This window comes from Spea bombifrons, chromosome 2 (genome assembly GCF_027358695.1).
Source record: "Spea bombifrons isolate aSpeBom1 chromosome 2, aSpeBom1.2.pri, whole genome shotgun sequence".
NCBI lineage: Eukaryota > Metazoa > Chordata > Amphibia > Anura > Pelobatidae > Spea > Spea bombifrons.
In genome coordinates, this window is record NC_071088.1 from 124,938,196 (window position 1) to 124,961,257 (window position 23,062).

Here is a 23,062-nt window from a genome sequence, read left to right on the forward strand (position 1 = left end):
TTCCTCTTCTACTCTTCCCTTCCTTTCTGGTCCTCTCAGTTTCCTCTCCCCGCCTACGCCCTGTCCCTCCCTCCTTTGGCCCCTCCCTTCCGGTTCCTCTCTACCCTTTCTCTTTTCCCTCGTTGCCTTTTCCTTCTGGTCTGCTCTGCGCCTCCCTCTAGCATGTGACCCCTTGGGGTCCGGCTCTTCCGAGAGCTCTTGCGTTGCCTGTTGGTAGGGCTCGCTATGCGCTTCCAATTTATCCTGACATTACACCTACGCTACTACATTTAAATGTCACAGCATGGCCTTTCCCACCTCTCAGTGCCTTACCATTCCTGGCTTGATGGCTGGCGTATATTGGGATACTTTCCATTGGTATCATATGTTGCATACACTCTCTTTCGTATGAGCTCTATATTAGTAGTGCTTTCCTGGTTCCACTCCGGCGTGGGGCCAATTCTGGTAGTGGGATTCTGTGGTATCCCATGATTAGTGCTCTGCCAAACATTCTGTTTGCGTGTCGAGCTGTTCACTCTGCATTCTCGTATGTTCTCCGCAAATGTTCATGATCCCCATGTATTTGCTATGTCCAGCTAGGAGCACGGGATGGTTCTTCCGCATTGTGTTTCCGGACTGTGGTTCCTTTGCAGTATGGGCACTCCGTGTTTTCTTGAGCGTGATATGTCCATGTATTCTGTTATTGCCTTTTTTTTTTTGTAGCGCGTTGGCGCACTGTGTATTGCCTATATGGATTCTTTTTCCCTCCCCCTTCCCCTTTTTCCTTTCTGTACCCCTTCCCTGCATTATTTGGAAAATTACAATAAAATTCTGATTTACCCTTAAAACATAGGCACTGCTGAGAGTTGAACTCAGGATCTCCTGTTTACTAGACAGGCGCTGTAACCATCTAAGCCACAGCGCCTTGACACCTGCAGTTTGTTTTAAAACCATGGAGTATCCTGCTCTTCAACATTTGACCGATATGTTAGACAGGAGCAAATCTTACTATGGCAGTAATGATTTGAATTAGCAATGGAAAATTGGCCTGTTTTGTATTATTTTTAGCTGAAACTATTAAATTGAAAAGAAACTCACATGAGAAGTGGGATGTCATGAATTAAGAATCACAGGATAAGATGATTCAGATATGCCACAAACACCTACCAGGAACTCAGTTGTTAGGCTCAGTATGAACAAGAGAATTAGTGTGTTTAACCAGCACGGGATTATAGACCATGAGTAAAAACCTACTGACATCTAGATGGTCTTTATTCTTTAAGTCTTTTACTTCTTTTAGAATTAGACTGGAGCCAGACATCATAGTCTAGGCACAAATTGAAGAGTGGGTGCTCTAAAAGCTAGGTATTGCTGAGAGTTGAACTCAGGATCTCCTGTTTACAAGACAGGCGCTTTAACCATCGAAGCCACAATGCCTCGGTGGCTGTTTTGGTTTTCAAAACCATGGTCTACACTGCTCTTCAACATTTGAGTAATTTGTTAGAGAAGAACAAATCTTACTATAGCAGTAATGATTTGAACTAGCAATGGGAAATTGGGCTGTTTTGCAGTCTTTTTAGCTGAAACTATTAAATTGAAAAGAAACTCACATGAGAAGTGGGATGTCATGAATTAAGAATCACAGGATAAGATAATTCACAAATGCCACAAACACCTACCAAAAACTTAGATGTTAGGCTCAGTATAAACAAGAGAATTAGTGTGTTTAACCAGCACGGGATTGTAGACGATGAGAAAATATCGATTGAGATCTAGATGGTCATGATTCTTGAAGGCTTTAACTTCTTTTAGAATTAGACTGGACTTCATAGACTAGGCACAAATTCAACAGTGGATGCGCTAAAACTAAGGCACTGCTGAGAGTTGAACTCAGGATGTCCTGTTTACTAGACAGGCGCTTTAACCATCCAAGCCACAGCGCCTGGACACCTGCTATTTGTTCTAAAACCATGGAGTATCCTGCTCTTCAACATTTGACCGATATGTTAGAAAGGAGCAAATCTTACTATGGCAGTAATGATTTGAACTAGCAATGGAAAATTGGGCTGTTTTGTATTATTTTTAGCTGAAACTATTACATTTAAAAGAAACTCACATTCGAAGTGGGTTGTCATGAATTAAGAATCACAGGATAAGATGATTCAGATATGCCACAAACACCTACCAAGAACTCAGTTGTTAGGCTCAGTATAAACAAGAGAATTAGTGTGTTTAACCAGCACGGGATTATAGACCATGAGTAAAAACCTACTGACATCTAGATGGTCTTGATTCTTTAAGCCTTTAACTTCTTTTAGAATTAGACTGGACCCAGACTTCATAGTCTAGGCACAAATTGAAGAGTGGGTGCTCTAAAAGCTAGGCACTGCTAAGAGTTGAACTCAGGATCTCCTGTTTACAAGATAGGCGCTTTAACCATCTAAGCCACAATGCCTTAGTGGCTGTTTTGGTTTTTTCAAAACCATGGTCTACACTGCTCTTCGACATTTGAGTAATTTGTTAGAGAAGAACAAATCTTACTATAGCAGTAATGATTTGAACTAGCAATGGAAAATTGGGCTGTTTTGCAGTCTTTTTAGCTGAAACTATTAAATTGAAAAGAAACTCACATGAGAAGTGGGATGTCATGAATTAAGAATCACAGGATAAGATAATTCACAAATGCCACAAACACCTACCAAAAACTCAGATGTTAGGCTCAGTATAAACAAGAGAATTAGTGTGTTTAACCAGCACGGGATTATAGACGATGAGAAAATATCGATTGAGATCTAGATGGTCATGATTCTTGAAGCCTTTAACTTCTTTTAGAATTAGACTGGACGCGGTCTTCATAGACTAGGCACAAATTCAACAGTGGATGCGCTAAAACTTAGGCACTGCTGAGAATCGAACTCAGGATCTTCTGTTTACTAAACAGGGACTTTAACCATATAAGCCACAGCGCCTTGACACCTGCTTGTTGTTCTAAAACCATGGAGTATCCTGCTCTTCAACATTTGACCGATATGTTAGAAAGGAGCAAATCTTACTATGGCAGTAATGATTTGTACTAGCAATGGAAAATTGGGCTGTTTTGTATTATTTTTAGCTGAAACTATTACATTTAAAACACCTACCAAGAACTCAGTTGTTAGGCTCAGTATAAACAAGAGAATTAGTGTGTTTAACCAGCACGGGATTATAGACCATGAGTAGAAACCTTCTGACATCTAGATGGTCTTGATTCTTTAAGCCTTTAACTTCTTTTAGAATTAGACTGGACCCAGACTTCATAGTCTAGGCACAAATTGAAGAGTAGGTGCTCTAAAAGCTAGGCACTGCTGAGAGTTGAACTCAGGATCTCCTGTTTACAAGACAGGCGCTTTAACCACCTAAGCCACAATGCCTTGGTGGCTGTTTTGGTTTTCAAAACCATGGTCTACACTGCTCTTCAACATTTGAGTAATTTGTTAGAGAAGAACAAATCTTACTATGGCAGTAATGATTTGAACTAGCAATGGAAAATTGGCCTGTTTTGTATTATTTTTAGCTGAAACTATTACATTTAAAAGAAACTCACATTCGAAGTGGGTTGTCATGAATTAAGAATCACAGGATAAGATGATTCAGATATGCCACAAACACCTACCAGGAACTCAGTTGTTAGGCTCAGTATAAACAAGAGAATTAGTGTGTTTAACCAGCACGGGATTATAGACCATGAGTAAAAACCTACTGACATCTAGATGGTCTTGATTCTTTAAGCCTTTTACTTCTTTTAGAATTAGACTGGACCCAGACTTCATAGTCTAGGCACAAATTGAAGAGTGGGTGCTCTAAAAGCTAGGCATTGCTGAGAGTTGAACTCAGGATCTCCTGTTTACAAGACAGGCGCTTTAAAAATCTAAGCCACAATGCCTTGGTGGCTGTTTTGGTTTTCAAAACCATGGTCTACACTGCTCTTCAACATTTGAGTAATTTGTTAGAGAAGAACAAATCTTACTATAGCAGTAATGATTTGAACTAGCAATGGAAAATTGGGCTGTTTTGCAGTCTTTTTAGCTGAAACTATTAAATTGAAAAGAAACTCACATGAGAAGTGGGATGTCATGAATTAAGAATCACAGGATAAGATAATTCACAAATGCCACAAACACCTACCAAAAACTCAGATGTTAGGCTCAGTATAAACAAGAGAATTAGTGTGTTTAACCAGCACGGGATTATAGACGATGAGAAAATATCGATTGAGATCTAGATGGTCATGATTCTTGAAGCCTTTAACTTCTTTTAGAATTAGACTGGACGCGGTCTTCATAGACTAGGCACAAATTCAACAGTGGATGCGCTAAAACTTAGGCACTGCTGAGAGTTGAACTCAGGATCTCCTGTTTACTAGACAGGCGCTTTAACCATCTAAGCCACAGCACCTTGACACCTGCTTTTTCTTCTAAAACCATGGAGTATCCTGCTCTTCAACATTTGACCGATATGTTAGAAAGGAGCAAATCTTACTATGGCAGTAATGATTTGAACTAGCAATGAAAAATTGGACTGTTTTGTATTATTTTTAGCTGAAACTATTAAATTTAAAAGAAACTCACATTCGAAGTGGGTTGTCATGAATTAAGAATCACAGGATAAGATGATTCAGATATGCCACAAACACCTACCAAGAACTCAGTTGTTAGACTCAGTATAAAGAAGAGAATTAGTGGGTTTAACCAGCACGGGATTATAGACCATGAGTAAAAGCCTACTGACATCTAGATGGTCTTGATTCTTTAAGCCTTTAACTTCTTTTAGAATTAGACTGGACCCAGACTTCATAGTCTAGGCACAAATTGAAGAGTGGGTGCTCTAAAAGTTAGGCACTGCTGAGAGTCAAACTGAGGATCTCCTGTTTAAAAGACAGGCGCTTTAACCATCTAAGCCACAATGCCTTAGTGGCGATTTTGGTTTTTCCAAAACCATGGTCTACACTGCTCTTCAACATTTGAGTAATTTGTTAGAGAAGAACAAATCTTACTATAGCAGTAATGATTTGAACTAGCAATGGAAAATTGGGCTGTTTTGCAGTCTTTTTAGCTGAAACTATTAAATTGAAAAGAAACTCACATGAGAAGTGGGATGTCATGAATTAAGAATCACAGGATAAGATAACTCACAAATGCCACAAACACCTACCAAAAACTCAGATGTTAGGCTCAGTATAAACAAGAGAATTTGTGTGTTTAACCAGCACGGGGTTATAGACAATGAGTAAAAACCAACTGGGATGTAGATGGTCATGATTGTTTAAACCTTTAACTTCTTTAAGAATTAGACTGAACCCGGAGTTCATAGACTAGGCACAAATTAAACAGTGGATGTTCTAAAAGTCAGGCACTGCTGAGATTTGAACTCAGGATCTCCTGTTTACGAAACAGGCGCTTTAACCAACTAAGCCACAGGGCCTTGATGTTGGTGTGTTTTTCCGAGCCATGGAGTAGCCTGCTCTACAACATTTGACCAACATGTTAGAGAGGAGCAAATCTTACTATAGCAGTAATGATTCAAACTAGCAATGGGAACAAAATTACTGACATCTAGATGGTCATGATTGTTTAAGCCTTTAACTTCTTTAAGAATTAGACTGTACCTGGACTTCATAGACTAGGCACAAATTAAACAGTGGATGCTCTAAAATGCAGGCACTGCTGAGAGTCAAACTCAGGGTCTCCTATTTACTAGACAGGCACTTTAACCAACTAAGCCACAGCGCCTCAAAGGCTGCGAGAGTTTGCAAAGCCATGGACTACCCTGTTCTTCAACATTTGACGATATGTTAGAGAGGAGCAAATCTTACTATAGCAGTAATGATTTGAACTAGCAATGGAAAATTGGGCTGTTTTGTTGTATTTTTAGCTGAAACTTTTACATTTAAAAGAAACTCACATTCTTAGTGGGATGTCATCAATTAAGAATCACAGGATAATATAATTCAGATATGCCACAAACACCTACCAAGAACTCAGATGTTAGGCTCAGTATAAACAAGAGAATTAGTGTGTTTAACCAGCACGGGATTATAGACGATGAGAAAATATCGATTGAGATCTAGATGGTCATGATTCTTGAAGCCTTTAACTTCTTTTAGAATTAGACTGGACGCGGTCTTCATAGACTAGGCACAAATTCAACAGTGGATGCGCTAAAACTTAGGCACTGCTGAGAGTCGAACTCAGGATCTCCTGTTTACTAGACAGGTGCTTTAACCAGCTAAGCCACAGCGCCTTGACACCTGCTTTTTCTTCTAAAACCATGGAGTATCCTGCTCTTCAACATTTCACCGATATGTTAGAAAGGAGCAAATCTTACTATGGCAGTAATGATTTGAACTAGCAATGGAAAATTGGACTGTTTTGTATTATTTTTAGCTGAAACTATTACATTTAAAAGAAACTCACATTCGAAGTGGGTTGTCATGAATTAAGAATCACAGGATAAGATGATTCAGATATGCCACAAACACCTACCAAGAACTCAGTTGTTAGGCTCAGTATAAACAAGAGAATTAGTGGGTTTAACCAGCACGGGATTATAGACCATGAGTAAAAACCTACTGACATCTAGATGGTCTTGATTCTTTAAGCCTTTAACTTCTTTTAGAATTAGACTGGACCCAGACTTCACAGTCTAGGCACAAATTGAAGAGTGGGTGCTCTAAAAGATAGGCACTGCTGAGAGTCGAACTCAGGATCTCCTGTTTACAAGACAGGCGCTTTAACCATCTAAGCCACAATGCCTTAGTGGCTGTTTTGGTTTTTTCAAAACCATGGTCTACACTGCTCTTCAACATTTGAGTAATTTGTTAAAGAAGAACAAATCTTACTATAGCAGTAATGATTTGAACTAGCAATGGAAAATTGGGCTGTTTTGCAGTCTTTTTAGCTGAAACTATTAAATTTAAAAGAAACTCACATGAGAAGTGGGATGTCATGAATTTAGAATCACAGGATAAGATAATTCACAAATGCCACAAACACCTACCAAAAACTCAGATGTTAGGCTCAGTATAAACAAGAGAATTAGTGTGTTTAACCAGCACGGGATTATAGACGATGAGAAAATATCGATTGAGATCTAGATGGTCATGATTCTTGAAGCCTTTAACTTCTTTTAGAATTAGACTGGACGCGGTCTTCATAGACTAGGCACAAATTCAACAGTGGATGCGCTAAAAATTAGGCACTGCTGGGAGTCGAACTCAGGATCTCCTGTTTACAAGACAGGTGCTTTAACCATCTAAGCCACATCGACTTGTTTGAAGCTCTGGTTTTCAAAACCATGGTCTACCCTGCTCTTCAACATCTGACCAATTTGTCAGAGAAGAACAAATCTTACTATAGCAGTAATGATTTGAACTAGCAATGGAAAATTGGGCTGTTTTGCAGTCTTTTTAGCTGGAACTATTACATTTAAAAGAAACTCACATGAGAAGTGGGATGTCATGAATTAAGAATCACAGGATAAGATAATTCACAAATGTCACAAACACCTACCAAGAACTCAGATGTTAGGCTCAGTATAAACAAGAGAATTAGTGTGTTTAACCAGCACGGGATTATAGACGATGAGAAAATATCGATTGAGATCTAGATGGTCATGATTCTTGAAGCCTTTAACTTCTTTTAGAATTAAACTGGACGCGGTCTTCATAGACTAGGCACAAATTCAACAGTGGATGCGCTAAAACTTAAGCATTGCTGAGAGTCGAACTCAGGATCTCCTGTTTACAAGACAGGCGCTTTAACCATCTAAGCCACAGCGCCTTGACACCTGCTTTTTTTTCTAAAACCATGGAGTATCCTGCTCTTCAACATTTGACCGATATGTTAGAAAGGAGCAAATCTTACTATGGCAGTAATGATTTGAACTAGCAATGGAAAATTGGACTGTTTTGTATTATTTTTAGCTGAAACTATTACATTTAAAAGAAACTCACATTCGAAGTGGGTTGTCATGAATTAAGAATCACAGGATAAGATGATTCAGATATGCCACAAACACCTACCAAGAACTCAGTTGTTAGACTCAGTATAAAGAAGAGAATTAGTGGGTTTAACCAGCACGGGATTATAGACCATGAGTAAAAACCTACTGACATCTAGATGGTCTTGATTCTTTAAGCCTTTAACTTCTTTTAGAGTTAGACTGGACCCAGACTTCATAGTCTAGGCACAAATTGAAGAGTGGGTGCTCTAAAAGTTAGGCACTGCTGAGAGTCGAACTCAGGATCTCCTGTTTACAAGACAGGCGCTTTAACCATCTAAGCCACAATGCCTTAGTGGCTGTTTTGGTTTTTCCAAAACCATGGTCTACACTGCTCTTCAACATTTAGTAATTTGTTAGAGAAGAACAAATCTTACTATAGCAGTAATGATTTGAACTAGCAATGGAAAATTGGGCTGTTTTGCAGTCTTTTTAGCTGAAACTATTAAATTGAAAAGAAACTCACATGAGAAGTGGGATGTCATGAATTAAGAATCACAGGATAAGATAATTCACAAATGCCACAAACACCTACCAAAAACTCAGATGTTAGGCTCAGTATAAACAAGAGAATTAGTGTGTTTAACCAGCACGGGGTTATAGACAATGAGTAAAAACCAACTGGGATGTAGATGGTCATGATTGTTTAAACCTTTAACTTCTTTAAGAATTAGACTGAACCCGGAGTTCATAGACTAGGCACAAATTAAACAGTGGATGTTCTAAAAGTCAGGCACTGCTGAGATTTGAACTCAGGATCTCCTGTTTACGAAACAGGCCCTTTAACCAACTAAGCCACAGCACCTTGATGTTGGTGTGTTTTTCCAGAGCCATGGAGTACCCTGCTCTACAGCATTTGACCGACATGTTAGAGAGGAGCAAATCTTACTATAGCTGTAATGATTCAAACTAGCAATGGGAACAAAATTACTGACATCTAGATGGTCATGATTGTTTAAGCCTTTAAATTCTTTAAGAATTAGACTGTACCCGGACTTCATAGTCTAGGCACAAATTGAAGAGTGGGTGCTCTAAAAGCTAGGCACTGCTGAGAGTCGAACTCAGGATCTCCTGTTTACAAGACAGGCGCTTTAACCATCTAAGCCACAATGCCTTAGTGGCTGTTCTGGTTTTTTCAAAACCATGGTCTACACTGCTCTTCAACATTTGAGTAATTTGTTAAAGAAGAACAAATCTTACTATAGCAGTAATGATTTGAACTAGCAATGGAAAATTGGGCTGTTTTGTAGTCTTTTTAGCTGAAACTATTAAATTTAAAAGAAACTCACATGAGAAGTGGGATGTCATGAATTTAGAATCACAGGATAAGATAATTCACAAATGCCACAAACACCTACCAAAAACTCAGATGTTAGGCTCAGTATAAACAAGAGAATTAGTGTGTTTAACCAGCACGGGATTATAGACGATGAGAAAATATCGATTGAGATCTAGATGGTCATGATTCTTGAAGCCTTTAACTTCTTTTAGAATTAGACTGGACGCGGTCTTCATAGACTAGGCACAAATTCAACAGTGGATGCGCTAAAAATTAGGCACTGCTGGGGGTCGAACTCAGGATCTCCTGTTTACAAGACAGGCGCTTTAACCATCTAAGCCACATCGACTTGTTTGCTGCTCTGGTTTTCAAAACCATGGGCTACCCTGCTCTTCAACATCTGACCAATTTGTCAGAGAAGAACAAATCTTACTATAGCAGTAATGATTTGAACTAGCAATGGAAAATTGGGCTGTTTTGCAGTCTTTTTAGCTGGAACTATTACATTTAAAAGAAACTCACATGAGAAGTGGGATGTCATGAATTAAGAATCACAGGATAAGATAATTCACAAATGCCACAAACACCTACCAAGAACTCAGATGTTAGGCTCAGTATAAACAAGAGAATTAGTGTGTTTAACCAGCACGGGATTATAGACGATGAGAAAATATCGATTGAGATCTAGATGGTCATGATTCTTGAAGCCTTTAACTTCTTTTAGAATTAGACTGGACGCGGTCTTCATAGACTAGGCACAAATTCAACAGTGGATGCGCTAAAACTTAGGCACTGCTGAGAGTCGAACTCAGGATCTCCTGTTTACAAGACAGGCGCTTTAACCATCTAAGCCACAGCGCCTTAACACCTGTTTTTTCTTCTAAAACCATGGAGTATCCTGCTCTTCAACATTTGACCGATATGTTAGAAAGGAGCAAATCTTACTATGGCAGTAATGATTTGAACTAGCAATGGAAAATTGGACTGTTTTGTATTATTTTTAGCTGAAACTATTACATTTAAAAGAAACTCACATTCGAAGTGGGTTGTCATGAATTAAGAATCACAGGATAAGATGATTCAGATATGCCACAAACACCTACCAAGAACTCAGTTGTTAGACTCAGTATAAAGAAGAGAATTAGTGGGTTTAACCAGCACGGGATTATAGACCATGAGTAAAAACCTACTGACATCTAGATGGTCTTGATTCTTTAAGCCTTTAACTTCTTTTAGAATTAGACTGGACCCAGACTTCATAGTCTAGGCACAAATTGAAGAGTGGGTGCTCTAAAAGTTAGGCACTGCTGAGAGTCGAACTCAGGATCTCCTGTTTACAAGACAGGCGCTTTAACCATCTAAGCCACAATGCCTTAGTGGCTGTTTTGGTTTTTCCAAAACCATGGTCTACACTGCTCTTCAACATTTGAGTAATTTGTTAGAGAAGAACAAATCTTACTATAGCAGTAATGATTTGAACTAGCAATGGAAAATTGGGCTGTTTTGCAGTCTTTTTAGCTGAAACTATTAAATTGAAAAGAAACTCACATGAGAAGTGGGATGTCATGAATTAAGAATCACAGGATAAGATAATTCACAAATGCCACAAACACCTACCAAAAACTCAGATGTTAGGCTCAGTATAAACAAGAGAATTAGTGTGTTTAACCAGCACGGGGTTATAGACAATGAGTAAAAACCAACTGGGATGTAGATGGTCATGATTGTTTAAACCTTTAACTTCTTTAAGAATTAGACTGAACCCGGAGTTCATAGACTAGGCACAAATTAAACAGTGGATGTTCTAAAAGTCAGGCATTGCTGAGATTTGAACTCAGGATCTCCTGTTTACGAAACAGGCGCTTTAACCAACTAAGCCACAGCGCCTTGATGCTGGTGTGTTTTTCCAGAGCCATGGAGTACCCTGCTCTACAGCATTTGACTGACATGTTAGAGAGGAGCAAATCTTACTATAGCTGTAATGATTCAAACTAGCAATGGGAACAAAATTACTGACATCTAGATGGTCATGATTGTTTAAGCCTTTAAATTCTTTAAGAATTAGACTGTACCCGGACTTCATAGACTAGGCACAAATTAAACAGTGGATGCTCTAAAATGCAGGCACTGCTGAGGGTCGAACTCAGGGTTTCCTATTTACTAGACAGGTGCTTTAACCAACTAAGCCACAGCGCCTCAAAGGCTGTAAGGGTTTGCAAAGCCATGGACTACCCTGCTCTTCAACATTTGACGATATGTTAGAGAGGAGCAAATCTTACTATAGCAGTAATGATTTGAACTAGCAATGGAAAATTGGGCTGTTTTGTTGTATTTTTAGCTGAAACTTTTACATTTAAAAGAAACTCACATTCTTAGTGGGATGTCATCAATTAAGAATCACAGGATAATATAAATCAGATATGCCACAAACACCTACCAAGAACTCAGATGTTAGGCTGAGTATAAACAAGAGAATTAGTGTGTTTAACCAGCACGGGATTATAGACGATGAGAAAAAATCTACTGAGATCTAGATGGTCACGATTTTTGAAGCCTTTAACTTCTTTTAGAATTAGACTGGACGCGGTCTTCATAGACTAGGCACAAATTCAACAGTGGATGCGTTAAAACTTAGGCACTGCTGGGAGTCGAACTCAGGATCTCCTGTTTACTAGACAGGCGCTTTAACCATCTAAGCCACAGCGCCTTGACACCTGCAGTCTGTTCTAAAACCATGGAGTATCCTGCTCTTCAACATTTGACCGATATGTTAGAAAGGAGCAAATCTTACTATGGCAGTAATGATTTGAACTAGCAATGGAAAATTGGGCTGTTTTGTATTATTTTTAGCTGAAACTATTACATTTAAAAGAAACTCACATTCGAAGTGGGTTGTCATGAATTAAGAATCACAGGATAAGATGAGTCAGATATGCCACAAACACCTACCAGGAACTCAGTTGTTAGGCTCAGTATAAACAAGAGAATTAGTGTGTTTAACCAGCACGGGATTATAGACGATGGGAAAAAATCTACTGAGATCTAGATGGTCACGATTTTTGAAGCCTTTAACTTCTTTTAGAATTAGACTGGACGCGGTCTTCATAGACTAGGCACAAATTCAACAGTGGATGCGCTAAAACTTAGGCACTGCTGAGAGTCGAACTCAGGATCTCCTGTATACTAGACAGGCGCTTTAACCATCTAAGCCACAGCACCTTGACACCTGCTTTTTCTTCTAAAACCATGGAGTATCCTGCTCTTCAACATTTGACCGATATGTTAGAAAGGAGCAAATCTTACTATGGCAGTAATGATTTGAACTAGCAATGGAAAATTGGGCTGTTTTGTATTATTTTTAGCTGAAACTATTACATTTAAAAGAAACTCACATTCGAAGTGGGTTGTCATGAATTAAGAATCACAGGATAAGATGAGTCAGATATGCCACAAACACCTACCAGGAACTCAGTTGTTAGGCTCAGTATAAACAAGAGAATTAGTGTGTTTAACCAGCACGGGATTATAGACGATGAGAAAAAATCTACTGAGATCTAGATGGTCACGATTTTTGAAGCCTTTAACTTCTTTTAGAATTAGACTGGACGCGGTCTTCATAGACTAGGCACAAATTCAACAGTGGATGCGCTAAAACCTAGGCACTGCTGAAAGTCGAACTCAGGATCTCCTGTTTACTAGACAGGCGCTTTAACCATCTAAGCCACAGCGCCTTGACACCTGCAGTTTGTTCTAAAACCACAGAGTATCCTGCTCTTCAACATTTGACCGATATGTTAGAAAGGAGCAAATCTTACTATGGCAGTAATGATTTGAACTAGCAATGGAAAATTGGACTGTTTTGTATTATTTTTAGCTGAAACTATTACATTTAAAAGAAACTCACATTCGAAGTGGGTTGTCATGAATTAAGAATCACAGGATAAGATGATTCAGATATGCCACAAACACCTACCAAGAACTCAGTTGTTAGGCTCAGTATAAACAAGAGAATTAGTGGGTTTAACCAGCACGGGATTATAGACCATGAGTAAAAACCTACTGACATCTAGATGGTCTTGATTCTTTAAGCCTTTAACTTCTTTTAGAATTAGACTGGACCCAGACTTCACAGTCTAGGCACAAATTGAAGAGTGGGTGCTCTAAAAGCTAGGCACTGCTGAGAGTCGAACTCAGGATCTCCTGTTTACAAGACAGGCGCTTTAACCATCTAAGCCACAATGCCTTAGTGGCTGTTTTGGTTTTTTCAAAACCATGGTCTACACTGCTCTTCAACATTTGAGTAATTTGTTAAAGAAGAACAAATCTTACTATAGCAGTAATGATTTGAACTAGCAATGGAAAATTGGGCTGTTTTGCAGTCTTTTTAGCTGAAACTATTAAATTGAAAAGAAACTCACATGAGAAGTAGGATGTCATGAATTTAGAATCACAGGATAAGATAATTCACAAATGCCACAAACACCTACCAAAAACTCAGATGTTAGGCTCAGTATAAACAAGAGAATTAGTGTGTTTAACCAGCACGGGGTTATAGACAATGAGTAAAAACCAACTGGGATGTAGATGGTCATGATTGTTTAAACCTTTAACTTCTTTAAGAATTAGACTGAACCCGGAGTTCATAGACTAGGCACAAATTAAACAGTGGATGTTCTAAAAGTCAGGAACTGCTGAGATTTGAACTCAGGATCTCCTGTTTACAAAACAGGCGCTTTAACCAACTAAGCCACAGCGCCTCGATGTTGGTGTGTTTTTCCAGAGTCATGGAGTACCCTGCTCTACAGCATTTGACCGACATGTTAGAGAGGAGCAAATCTTACTATAGCTGTAATGATTCAAACTAGCAATGGGAACAAAATTACTGACATCTAGATGGTCATGATTGTTTAAGCCTTTAAATTCTTTAAGAATTAGACTGTACCCGGACTTCATAGACTAGGCACAAATTAAACAGTGGATGCTCTAAAATGCAGGCACTGCTGAGGGTCGAACTCAGGGTTTCCTATTTACTAGACAGGTGCTTTAACCAACTAAGCCACAGCGCCTCAAAGGCTGTGAGGGTTTGCAAAGCCATGGACTACCCTGCTCTTCAACATTTGACGATATGTTAGAGAGGAGCAAATCTTACTATAGCAGTAATGATTTGAACTAGCAATGGAAAATTGGGCTGTTTTGTTGTATTTTTAGCTGAATCTTTTACATTTAAGAGAAACTCACATTCTTAGTGGGATGTCATCAATTAAGAATGACAGGATAATATAATTCAGATATGCCACAAACACCTACCAAGAACTCAGATGTTAGGCTCAGTATAAACAAGAGAATTAGTGTGTTTAACCAGCACGGGATTATAGACGATGAGAAAAAATCTACTGAGATCTAGATGGTCACGATTCTTGAAGCCTTTAACTTCTTTTAGAATTAGACTGGACGCGGTCTTCATAGACTAGGCACAAATTCAACAGTGGATGCGTTAAAACTTAGGCACTGCTGAGAGTCGAACTCAGGATCTCCTGTTTACTAGACAGGCGCTTTAACCATCTAAGCCACAGCGCCTTGACACCTGCATTTTGTTCTAAAACCACAGAGTATCCTGCTCTTCAACATTTGACCGATATGTTAGAAAGGAGCAAATCTTACTATGGCAGTAATGATTTGAACTAGCAATGGAAAATTGGACTGTTTTGTATTATTTTTAGCTGAAACTATTACATTTAAAAGAAACTCACATTCGAAGTGGGTTGTCATGAATTAAGAATCACAGGATAAGATGATTCAGATATGCCACAAACACCTACCAAGAACTCAGTTGTTAGGCTCAGTATAAACAAGAGAATTAGTGGGTTTAACCAGCACGGGATTATAGACCATGAGTAAAAACCTACTAACATCTAGATGGTCTTGATTCTTTAAGCCTTTAACTTCTTTTAGAATTAGACTGGACGCGGTCTTCATAGACTAGGCACAAATTCAACAGTGGATGCGCTAAAACTTAGGCACTGCTGAGAGTCGAACTCAGGATCTCCTGTTTACTAGACAGGTGCTTTAACCAGCTAAGCCACAGCGCCTTGACACCTGCTTTTTCTTCTAAAACCATGGAGTATCCTGCTCTTCAACATTTCACCGATATGTTAGAAAGGAGCAAATCTTACTATGGCAGTAATGATTTGAACTAGCAATGGAAAATTGGACTGTTTTGTATTATTTTTAGCTGAAACTATTACATTTAAAAGAAACTCACATTCGAAGTGGGTTGTCATGAATTAAGAATCACAGGATAAGATGATTCAGATATGCCACAAACACCTACCAAGAACTCAGTTGTTAGGCTCAGTATAAACAAGAGAATTAGTGGGTTTAACCAGCACGGGATTATAGACCATGAGTAAAAACCTACTGACATCTAGATGGTCTTGATTCTTTAAGCCTTTAACTTCTTTTAGAATTAGACTGGACCCAGACTTCACAGTCTAGGCACAAATTGAAGAGTGGGTGCTCTAAAAGATAGGCACTGCTGAGAGTCGAACTCAGGATCTCCTGTTTACAAGACAGGCGCTTTAACCATCTAAGCCACAATGCCTTAGTGGCTGTTTTGGTTTTTTCAAAACCATGGTCTACACTGCTCTTCAACATTTGAGTAATTTGTTAAAGAAGAACAAATCTTACTATAGCAGTAATTATTTGAACTAGCAATGGAAAATTGGGCTGTTTTGCAGTCTTTTTAGCTGAAACTATTAAATTTAAAAGAAACTCACATGAGAAGTGGGATGTCATGAATTTAGAATCACAGGATAAGATAATTCACAAATGCCACAAACACCTACCAAAAACTCAGATGTTAGGCTCAGTATAAACAAGAGAATTGGGGGGTTTAACCAGCACGGGATTATAGACGATGAGAAAATATCGATTGAGATCTAGATGGTCATGATTCTTGAAGCCTTTAACTTCTTTTAGAATTAGACTGGACGCGGTCTTCATAGACTAGGCACAAATTCAACAGTGGATGCGCTAAAAATTAGGCACTGCTGGGAGTCGAACTCAGGATTTCCTGTTTACAAGACAGGTGCTTTAACCATCTAAGCCACATCGACTTGTTTGAAGCTCTGGTTTTCAAAACCATGGTCTACCCTGCTCTTCAACATCTGACCAATTTGTCAGAGAAGAACAAATCATACTATAGCAGTAATGATTTGAACTAGCAATGGAAAATTGGGCTGTTTTGCAGTCTTTTTAGCTGGAACTATTACATTTAAAAGAAACTCACATGAGAAGTGGGATGTCATGAATTAAGAATCACAGGATAAGATAATTCACAAATGTCACAAACACCTACCAAGAACTCAGATGTTAGGCTCAGTATAAACAAGAGAATTAGTGTGTTTAACCAGCACGGGATTATAGACGATGAGAAAATATCGATTGAGATCTAGATGGTCATGATTCTTGAAGCCTTTAACTTCTTTTAGAATTAAACTGGACGCGGTCTTCATAGACTAGGCACAAATTCAACAGTGGATGCGCTAAAACTTAAGCATTGCTGAGAGTCGAAATCAGGATCTGCTGTTTACAAGACAGGCGCTTTAACCATCTAAGCCACAGCGCCTTGACACCTGCTTTTTTTTCTAAAACCATGGAGTATCCTGCTCTTCAACATTTGACCGATATGTTAGAAAGGAGCAAATCTTACTATGGCAGTAATGATTTGAACTAGCAATGGAAAATTGGACTGTTTTGTATTATTTTTAGCTGAAACTATTACATTTAAAAGAAACTCAAATTCGAAGTGGGTTGTCATGAATTAAGAATCACAGGATAAGATGATTCAGATATGCCACAAACACCTACCAAGAACTCAGTTGTTAGACTCAGTATAAAGAAGAGAATTAGTGGGTTTAACCAGCACGGGATTATAGACCATGAGTAAAAACCTACTGACATCTAGATGGTCTTGATTCTTTAAGCCTTTAACTTCTTTTAGAGTTAGACTGGACCCAGACTTCATAGTCTAGGCACAAATTGAAGAGTGGGTGCTCTAAAAGTTAGGCACTGCTGAGAGTCGAACTCAATATCTCCTGTTTACAAGACAGGCGCTTTAACCATCTAAGCCACAATGCCTTAGTGGCTGTTTTGGTTTTTCCAAAACCATGGTCTACACTGCTCTTCAACATTTAGTAATTTGTTAGAGAAGAACAAATCTTACTATAGCAGTAATGATTTGAACTAGCAATGGAAAATTGGGCTGTTTTGCAGTCTTTTTAGCTGAAACTATTAAATTGAAAAGAAACTCACATGAGAAGTGGGATGTCATTAATTAAGAATCACAGGATAAGATAATTCACAAATGCCACAAACACCTACCAAAAACTCAGATGTTAGGCTCAGTATAAACAAGAGAATTAGTGTGTTTAACCAGCACGGGGTTATAGACAATGAGTAAAAACCAACTGGGATGTAGATGGTCATGATTGTTTAAACCTTTAACTTCTTTAAGAATTAGACTGAACCCGGAGTTCATAGACTAGGCACAAATTAAACAGTGGATGTTCTAAAAGTCAGGCACTGCTGAGATTTGAACTCAGGATCTCCTGTTTACGAAACAGGCCCTTTAACCAACTAAGCCACAGCACCTTGATGTTGGTGTGTTTTTCCAGAGCCATGGAGTACCCTGCTCTACAGCATTTGACCGACATGTTAGAGAGGAGCAAATCTTACTATAGCTGTAATGATTCAAACTAGCAATGGGAACAAAATTACTGACATCTAGATGGTCATGATTGTTTAAGCCTTTAAATTCTTTAAGAATTAGACTGTACCCGGACTTCATAGTCTAGGCACAAATTGAAGAGTGGGTGCTCTAAAAGCTAGGCACTGCTGAGAGTCGAACTCAGGATCTCCTGTTTACAAGACAGGCGCTTTAACCATCTAAGCCACAATGCCTTAGTGGCTGTTCTGGTTTTTTCAAAACCATGGTCTACACTGCTCTTCAACATTTGAGTAATTTGTTAAAGAAGAACAAATCTTACTATAGCAGTAATGATTTGAACTAGCAATGGAAAATTGGGCTGTTTTGCAGTCTTTTTAGCTGAAACTATTAAATTTAAAAGAAACTCACATGAGAAGTGGGATGTCATGAATTTAGAATCACAGGATAAGATAATTCACAAATGCCACAAACACCTACCAAAAACTCAGATGTTAGGCTCAGTATAAACAAGAGAATTAGTGTGTTTAACCAGCACGGGATTATAGACGATGAGAAAATATCGATTGAGATCTAGATGGTCATGATTCTTGAAGCCTTTAACTTCTTTTAGAATTAGACTGGACGCGGTCTTCATAGACTAGGCACAAATTCAACAGTGTATGCGCTAAAAATTAGGCACTGCTGGGAGCCGAACTCAGGATCTCCTGTTTACAAGACAGGCGCTTTAACCATCTAAGCCACATCGACTTGTTTCCTGCTCTGGTTTTCAAAACCATGGTCTACCCTGCTCTTCAACATCTGACCAATTTGTCAGAGAAGAACAAATCTTACTATAGCAGTAATGATTTGAACTAGCAATGGAAAATTGGGCTGTTTTGCAGTCTTTTTAGCTGGAACTATTACATTTAAAAGAAACTCACATGAGAAGTGGGATGTCATGAATTAAGAATCACAGGATAAGATAATTCACAAATGCCACAAACACCTACCAAGAACTCAGATGTTAGGCTCAGTATAAACAAGAGAATTAGTGTGTTTAACCAGCACGAGATTATAGACGATGAGAAAATATCGATTGAGATCTAGATGGTCATGATTCTTGAAGCCTTTAACTTCTTTTAGAATTAGACTGGACGCGGTCTTCATAGACTAGGCACAAATTCAACAGTGGATGCGCTAAAACTTAGGCACTGCTGAGAGTCGAACTCAGGATCTCCTGTTTACAAGACAGGCGCTTTAACCATCTAAGCCACAGCGCCTTGACACCTGTTTTTTCTTCTAAAACCATGGAGTATCCTGCTCTTCAACATTTGACCGATATGTTAGAAAGGAGCAAATCTTACTATGGCAGTCATGATTTGAACTAGCAATGGAAAATTGGACTGTTTTGTATTATTTTTAGCTGAAACTATTACATTTAAAAGAAACTCACATTCGAAGTGGGTTGTCATGAATTAAGAATCACAGGATAAGATGATTCAGATATGCCACAAACACCTACCAAGAACTCAGTTGTTAGACTCAGTATAAAGAAGAGAATTAGTGGGTTTAACCAGCACGGGATTATAGACCATGAGTAAAAACCTACTGACATCTAGATGGTCTTGATTCTTTAAGCCTTTAACTTCTTTTAGAATTAGACTGGACCCAGACTTCATAGTCTAGGCACAAATTGAAGAGTGGGTGCTCTAAAAGTTAGGCACTGCTGAGAGTCGAACTCAGGATCTCCTGTTTACAAGACAGGCGCTTTAACCATCTAAGCCACAATGCCTTATTGGCTGTTTTGGTTTTTCCAAAACCATGGTCTACACTGCTCTTCAACATTTGAGTAATTTGTTGGAGAAGAACAAATCTTACTATAGCAGTAATGATTTGAACTAGCAATGGAAAATTGGGCTGTTTTGCAGTCTTTTTAGCTGAAACTATTAAATTGAAAAGAAACTCACATGAGAAGTGGGATGTCATGAATTAAGAATCACAGGATAAGATAATTCACAAATGCCACAAACACCTACCAAAAACTCAGATGTTAGGCTCAGTATAAACAAGAGAATTAGTGTGTTTAACCAGCACGGGGTTATAGACAATGAGTAAAAACCAACTGGGATGTAGATGGTCATGATTGTTTAAACCTTTAACTTCTTTAAGAATTAGACTGAACCCGGAGTTCATAGACTAGGCACAAATTAAACAGTGGATGTTCTAAAAGTCAGGCATTGCTGAGATTTGAACTCAGGATCTCCTGTTTACGAAACAGGCGCTTTAACCAACTAAGCCACAGCGCCTTGATGCTGGTGTGTTTTTCCAGAGCCATGGAGTACCCTGCTCTACAGCATTTGACTGACATGTTAGAGAGGAGCAAATCTTACTATAGCTGTAATGATTCAAACTAGCAATGGGAACAAAATTACTGACATCTAGATGGTCATGATTGTTTAAGCCTTTAAATTCTTTAAGAATTAGACTGTACCCGGACTTCATAGACTAGGCACAAATTAAACAGTGGATGCTCTAAAATGCAGGCACTGCTGAGGGTCGAACTCAGGGTTTCCTATTTACTAGACAGGTGCTTTAACCAACTAAGCCACAGCGCCTCAAAGGCTGTGAGGGTTTGCAAAGCCATGGACTACCCTGCTCTTCAACATTTGACGATATGTTAGAGAGGAGCAAATCTTACTATAGCAGTAATGATTTGAACTAGCAATGGAAAATTGGCCTGTTTTGTTGTATTTTTAGCTGAAACTTTTACATTTAAAAGAAACTCACATTCTTAGTGGGATGTCATCAATTAAGAATCACAGGATAATATAAATCAGATATGCCACAAACACCTACCAAGAACTCAGATGTTAGGCTGAGTATAAACAAGAGAATTAGTGTGTTTAACCAGCACGGGATTATAGACGATGAGAAAAAATCTACTGAGATCTAGATGGTCACGATTTTTAAAGCCTTTAACTTCTTTTAGAATTAGACTGGACGCGGTCTTCATAGACTAGGCACAAATTCAACAGTGGATGCGTTAAAACTTAGGCACTGCTGGGAGTCGAACTCAGGATCTCCTGTTTACTAGACAGGCGCTTTAACCATCTAAGCCACAGCGCCTTGACACCTGCAGTCTGTTCTAAAACCATGGAGTATCCTGCTCTTCAACATTTGACCGATATGTTAGAAAGGAGCAAATCTTACTATGGCAGTAATGATTTGAACTAGCAATGGAAAATTGGGCTGTTTTGTATTATTTTTAGCTGAAACTATTACATTTAAAAGAAACTCACATTCGAAGTGGGTTGTCATGAATTAAGAATCACAGGATAAGATGAGTCAGATATGCCACAAACACCTACCAGGAACTCAGTTGTTAGGCTCAGTATAAACAAGAGAATTAGTGTGTTTAACCAGCACGGGATTATAGACGATGGGAAAAAATCTACTGAGATCTAGATGGTCACGATTTTTGAAGCCTTTAACTTCTTTTAGAATTAGACTGGACGCGGTCTTCATAGACTAGGCACAAATTCAACAGTGGATGCGCTAAAACTTAGGCACTGCTGAGAGTCGAACTCAGGATCTCCTGTTTACTAGACAGGCGCTTTAACCATCTAAGCCACAGCACCTTGACACCTGCTTTTTCTTCTAAAACCATGGAGTATCCTGCTCTTCAACATTTGACCGATATGTTAGAAAGGAGCAAATCTTACTATGGCAGTAATGATTTGAACTAGCAATGGAAAATTGGGCTGTTTTGTATTATTTTTAGCTGAAACTATTACATTTAAAAGAAACTCACATTCGAAGTGGGTTGTCATGAATTAAGAATCACAGGATAAGATGAGTCAGATATGCCACAAACACCTACCAGGAACTCAGTTGTTAGGCTCAGTATAAACAAGAGAATTAGTGTGTTTAACCAGCACGGGATTATAGACGATGAGAAAAAATCTACTGAGATCTAGATGGTCACGATTTTTGAAGCCTTTAACTTCTTTTAGAATTAGACTGGACGCGGTCTTCATAGACTAGGCACAAATTCAACCGTGGATGCGCTAAAACCTAGGCACTGCTGAAAGTCGAACTCAGGATCTCCTGTTTACTAGACAGGCGCTTTAACCATCTAAGCCACAGCGCCTTGACACCTGCAGTTTGTTCTAAAACCACAGAGTATCCTGCTCTTCAACATTTGACCGATATGTTAGATAGGAGCAAATCTTACTATGGCAGTAACGATTTGAACTAGCAATGGAAAATTGGGCTGTTTTGTATTATTTTTAGCTGAAACTATTACATTTAAAAGAAACTCACATTCGACGTGGGTTGTCATGAATTAAGAATCACAGGATAAGATGATTCAGATATGCCACAAACACCTACCAGGAACTCAGTTGTTAGGCTCAGTATAAACAAGAGAATTAGTGTGTTTAACCAGCACGGGATTATAGACCATGAGTAAAAACCTACTGACATCTAGATGGTCTTGATTCTTTAAGCCTTTTACTTCTTTTAGAATTAGACTGGACCCAGACTTCATAGTCTAGGCACAAATTGAAGAGTGGGTGCTCTAAAAGCTAGGCATTGCTGAGAGTTGAACTCAGGATCTCCTGTTTACAAGACAGGCGCTTTAACCATCTAAGCCACAATGCCTTGGTGGCTGTTTTGGTTTTCAAAACCATGGTCTACACTGCTCTTCAACATTTGAGTAATTTGTTAGAGAAGAACAAATCTTACTATAGCAGTAATGATTTGAACTAGCTATGGAAAATTGGGCTGTTTTGCAGTCTTTTTAGCTGAAACTATTAAATTGAAAAGAAACTCACATGAGAAGTGGGATGTCATGAATTAAGAATCACAGGATAAGATAATTCACAAATGCCACAAACACCTACCAAAAACTTAGATGTTAGGCTCAGTATAAACAAGAGAATTAGTGTGTTTAACCAGCACGGGATTATAGACGATGAGAAAATATCGATTGAGATCTAGATGGTCATGATTCTTGAAGCCTTTAACTTCTTTTAGAACTAGACTGGACGCGGTCTTCA

At 38.7% G+C, this 23,062-nt stretch overlaps 37 non-coding genes across 37 annotated transcripts; all 37 read right to left on the reverse strand.

Moving 5' to 3' along the window:
- Positions 1-830: 830 nt before the first annotated feature.
- TRNAT-AGU (transfer RNA threonine (anticodon AGU)) lies at positions 831-904 on the reverse strand. Its single transcript has one exon. It is a non-coding gene; the product is annotated as a tRNA-Thr (tRNA).
- A 944-nt stretch (positions 905-1,848) lies between these two features.
- Positions 1,849-1,922, reverse strand: TRNAT-AGU (transfer RNA threonine (anticodon AGU)). The gene has a single exon. It is a non-coding gene; the product is annotated as a tRNA-Thr (tRNA).
- A 1,393-nt stretch (positions 1,923-3,315) lies between these two features.
- TRNAT-UGU (transfer RNA threonine (anticodon UGU)) lies at positions 3,316-3,389 on the reverse strand. The gene has a single exon. It is a non-coding gene; the product is annotated as a tRNA-Thr (tRNA).
- A 438-nt stretch (positions 3,390-3,827) lies between these two features.
- TRNAT-UGU (transfer RNA threonine (anticodon UGU)) lies at positions 3,828-3,901 on the reverse strand. Its single transcript has one exon. It is a non-coding gene; the product is annotated as a tRNA-Thr (tRNA).
- Positions 3,902-4,339: 438 nt separating this feature from the next.
- Positions 4,340-4,413, reverse strand: TRNAT-AGU (transfer RNA threonine (anticodon AGU)). Its single transcript has one exon. It is a non-coding gene; the product is annotated as a tRNA-Thr (tRNA).
- Positions 4,414-5,365: 952 nt separating this feature from the next.
- Positions 5,366-5,439, reverse strand: TRNAT-CGU (transfer RNA threonine (anticodon CGU)). The gene has a single exon. It is a non-coding gene; the product is annotated as a tRNA-Thr (tRNA).
- Positions 5,440-5,673: 234 nt separating this feature from the next.
- TRNAT-AGU (transfer RNA threonine (anticodon AGU)) lies at positions 5,674-5,747 on the reverse strand. Its single transcript has one exon. It is a non-coding gene; the product is annotated as a tRNA-Thr (tRNA).
- A 437-nt stretch (positions 5,748-6,184) lies between these two features.
- Positions 6,185-6,258, reverse strand: TRNAT-AGU (transfer RNA threonine (anticodon AGU)). Its single transcript has one exon. It is a non-coding gene; the product is annotated as a tRNA-Thr (tRNA).
- Positions 6,259-6,696: 438 nt separating this feature from the next.
- Positions 6,697-6,770, reverse strand: TRNAT-UGU (transfer RNA threonine (anticodon UGU)). Its single transcript has one exon. It is a non-coding gene; the product is annotated as a tRNA-Thr (tRNA).
- Positions 6,771-7,722: 952 nt separating this feature from the next.
- Positions 7,723-7,796, reverse strand: TRNAT-UGU (transfer RNA threonine (anticodon UGU)). Its single transcript has one exon. It is a non-coding gene; the product is annotated as a tRNA-Thr (tRNA).
- Positions 7,797-8,234: 438 nt separating this feature from the next.
- Positions 8,235-8,308, reverse strand: TRNAT-UGU (transfer RNA threonine (anticodon UGU)). Its single transcript has one exon. It is a non-coding gene; the product is annotated as a tRNA-Thr (tRNA).
- Positions 8,309-8,747: 439 nt separating this feature from the next.
- TRNAT-CGU (transfer RNA threonine (anticodon CGU)) lies at positions 8,748-8,821 on the reverse strand. The gene has a single exon. It is a non-coding gene; the product is annotated as a tRNA-Thr (tRNA).
- A 235-nt stretch (positions 8,822-9,056) lies between these two features.
- On the reverse strand, positions 9,057-9,130 carry TRNAT-UGU (transfer RNA threonine (anticodon UGU)). The gene has a single exon. It is a non-coding gene; the product is annotated as a tRNA-Thr (tRNA).
- A 952-nt stretch (positions 9,131-10,082) lies between these two features.
- On the reverse strand, positions 10,083-10,156 carry TRNAT-UGU (transfer RNA threonine (anticodon UGU)). The gene has a single exon. It is a non-coding gene; the product is annotated as a tRNA-Thr (tRNA).
- Positions 10,157-10,594: 438 nt separating this feature from the next.
- On the reverse strand, positions 10,595-10,668 carry TRNAT-UGU (transfer RNA threonine (anticodon UGU)). Its single transcript has one exon. It is a non-coding gene; the product is annotated as a tRNA-Thr (tRNA).
- Positions 10,669-11,108: 440 nt separating this feature from the next.
- On the reverse strand, positions 11,109-11,182 carry TRNAT-CGU (transfer RNA threonine (anticodon CGU)). Its single transcript has one exon. It is a non-coding gene; the product is annotated as a tRNA-Thr (tRNA).
- Positions 11,183-11,417: 235 nt separating this feature from the next.
- TRNAT-AGU (transfer RNA threonine (anticodon AGU)) lies at positions 11,418-11,491 on the reverse strand. The gene has a single exon. It is a non-coding gene; the product is annotated as a tRNA-Thr (tRNA).
- A 437-nt stretch (positions 11,492-11,928) lies between these two features.
- TRNAT-AGU (transfer RNA threonine (anticodon AGU)) lies at positions 11,929-12,002 on the reverse strand. The gene has a single exon. It is a non-coding gene; the product is annotated as a tRNA-Thr (tRNA).
- Positions 12,003-12,440: 438 nt separating this feature from the next.
- Positions 12,441-12,514, reverse strand: TRNAT-AGU (transfer RNA threonine (anticodon AGU)). The gene has a single exon. It is a non-coding gene; the product is annotated as a tRNA-Thr (tRNA).
- A 438-nt stretch (positions 12,515-12,952) lies between these two features.
- On the reverse strand, positions 12,953-13,026 carry TRNAT-AGU (transfer RNA threonine (anticodon AGU)). The gene has a single exon. It is a non-coding gene; the product is annotated as a tRNA-Thr (tRNA).
- Positions 13,027-13,464: 438 nt separating this feature from the next.
- Positions 13,465-13,538, reverse strand: TRNAT-UGU (transfer RNA threonine (anticodon UGU)). The gene has a single exon. It is a non-coding gene; the product is annotated as a tRNA-Thr (tRNA).
- A 440-nt stretch (positions 13,539-13,978) lies between these two features.
- TRNAT-UGU (transfer RNA threonine (anticodon UGU)) lies at positions 13,979-14,052 on the reverse strand. Its single transcript has one exon. It is a non-coding gene; the product is annotated as a tRNA-Thr (tRNA).
- A 235-nt stretch (positions 14,053-14,287) lies between these two features.
- Positions 14,288-14,361, reverse strand: TRNAT-AGU (transfer RNA threonine (anticodon AGU)). Its single transcript has one exon. It is a non-coding gene; the product is annotated as a tRNA-Thr (tRNA).
- A 437-nt stretch (positions 14,362-14,798) lies between these two features.
- Positions 14,799-14,872, reverse strand: TRNAT-AGU (transfer RNA threonine (anticodon AGU)). Its single transcript has one exon. It is a non-coding gene; the product is annotated as a tRNA-Thr (tRNA).
- A 438-nt stretch (positions 14,873-15,310) lies between these two features.
- On the reverse strand, positions 15,311-15,384 carry TRNAT-AGU (transfer RNA threonine (anticodon AGU)). Its single transcript has one exon. It is a non-coding gene; the product is annotated as a tRNA-Thr (tRNA).
- A 438-nt stretch (positions 15,385-15,822) lies between these two features.
- Positions 15,823-15,896, reverse strand: TRNAT-UGU (transfer RNA threonine (anticodon UGU)). The gene has a single exon. It is a non-coding gene; the product is annotated as a tRNA-Thr (tRNA).
- Positions 15,897-17,360: 1,464 nt separating this feature from the next.
- TRNAT-UGU (transfer RNA threonine (anticodon UGU)) lies at positions 17,361-17,434 on the reverse strand. Its single transcript has one exon. It is a non-coding gene; the product is annotated as a tRNA-Thr (tRNA).
- Positions 17,435-17,873: 439 nt separating this feature from the next.
- On the reverse strand, positions 17,874-17,947 carry TRNAT-CGU (transfer RNA threonine (anticodon CGU)). The gene has a single exon. It is a non-coding gene; the product is annotated as a tRNA-Thr (tRNA).
- Positions 17,948-18,182: 235 nt separating this feature from the next.
- TRNAT-UGU (transfer RNA threonine (anticodon UGU)) lies at positions 18,183-18,256 on the reverse strand. The gene has a single exon. It is a non-coding gene; the product is annotated as a tRNA-Thr (tRNA).
- Positions 18,257-19,208: 952 nt separating this feature from the next.
- TRNAT-UGU (transfer RNA threonine (anticodon UGU)) lies at positions 19,209-19,282 on the reverse strand. Its single transcript has one exon. It is a non-coding gene; the product is annotated as a tRNA-Thr (tRNA).
- A 438-nt stretch (positions 19,283-19,720) lies between these two features.
- On the reverse strand, positions 19,721-19,794 carry TRNAT-UGU (transfer RNA threonine (anticodon UGU)). The gene has a single exon. It is a non-coding gene; the product is annotated as a tRNA-Thr (tRNA).
- A 440-nt stretch (positions 19,795-20,234) lies between these two features.
- On the reverse strand, positions 20,235-20,308 carry TRNAT-CGU (transfer RNA threonine (anticodon CGU)). Its single transcript has one exon. It is a non-coding gene; the product is annotated as a tRNA-Thr (tRNA).
- Positions 20,309-20,543: 235 nt separating this feature from the next.
- TRNAT-AGU (transfer RNA threonine (anticodon AGU)) lies at positions 20,544-20,617 on the reverse strand. Its single transcript has one exon. It is a non-coding gene; the product is annotated as a tRNA-Thr (tRNA).
- Positions 20,618-21,054: 437 nt separating this feature from the next.
- On the reverse strand, positions 21,055-21,128 carry TRNAT-AGU (transfer RNA threonine (anticodon AGU)). The gene has a single exon. It is a non-coding gene; the product is annotated as a tRNA-Thr (tRNA).
- Positions 21,129-21,566: 438 nt separating this feature from the next.
- TRNAT-AGU (transfer RNA threonine (anticodon AGU)) lies at positions 21,567-21,640 on the reverse strand. The gene has a single exon. It is a non-coding gene; the product is annotated as a tRNA-Thr (tRNA).
- A 438-nt stretch (positions 21,641-22,078) lies between these two features.
- On the reverse strand, positions 22,079-22,152 carry TRNAT-AGU (transfer RNA threonine (anticodon AGU)). The gene has a single exon. It is a non-coding gene; the product is annotated as a tRNA-Thr (tRNA).
- A 438-nt stretch (positions 22,153-22,590) lies between these two features.
- Positions 22,591-22,664, reverse strand: TRNAT-UGU (transfer RNA threonine (anticodon UGU)). Its single transcript has one exon. It is a non-coding gene; the product is annotated as a tRNA-Thr (tRNA).
- Between the last annotated feature and the right edge of the window lie 398 nt (positions 22,665-23,062).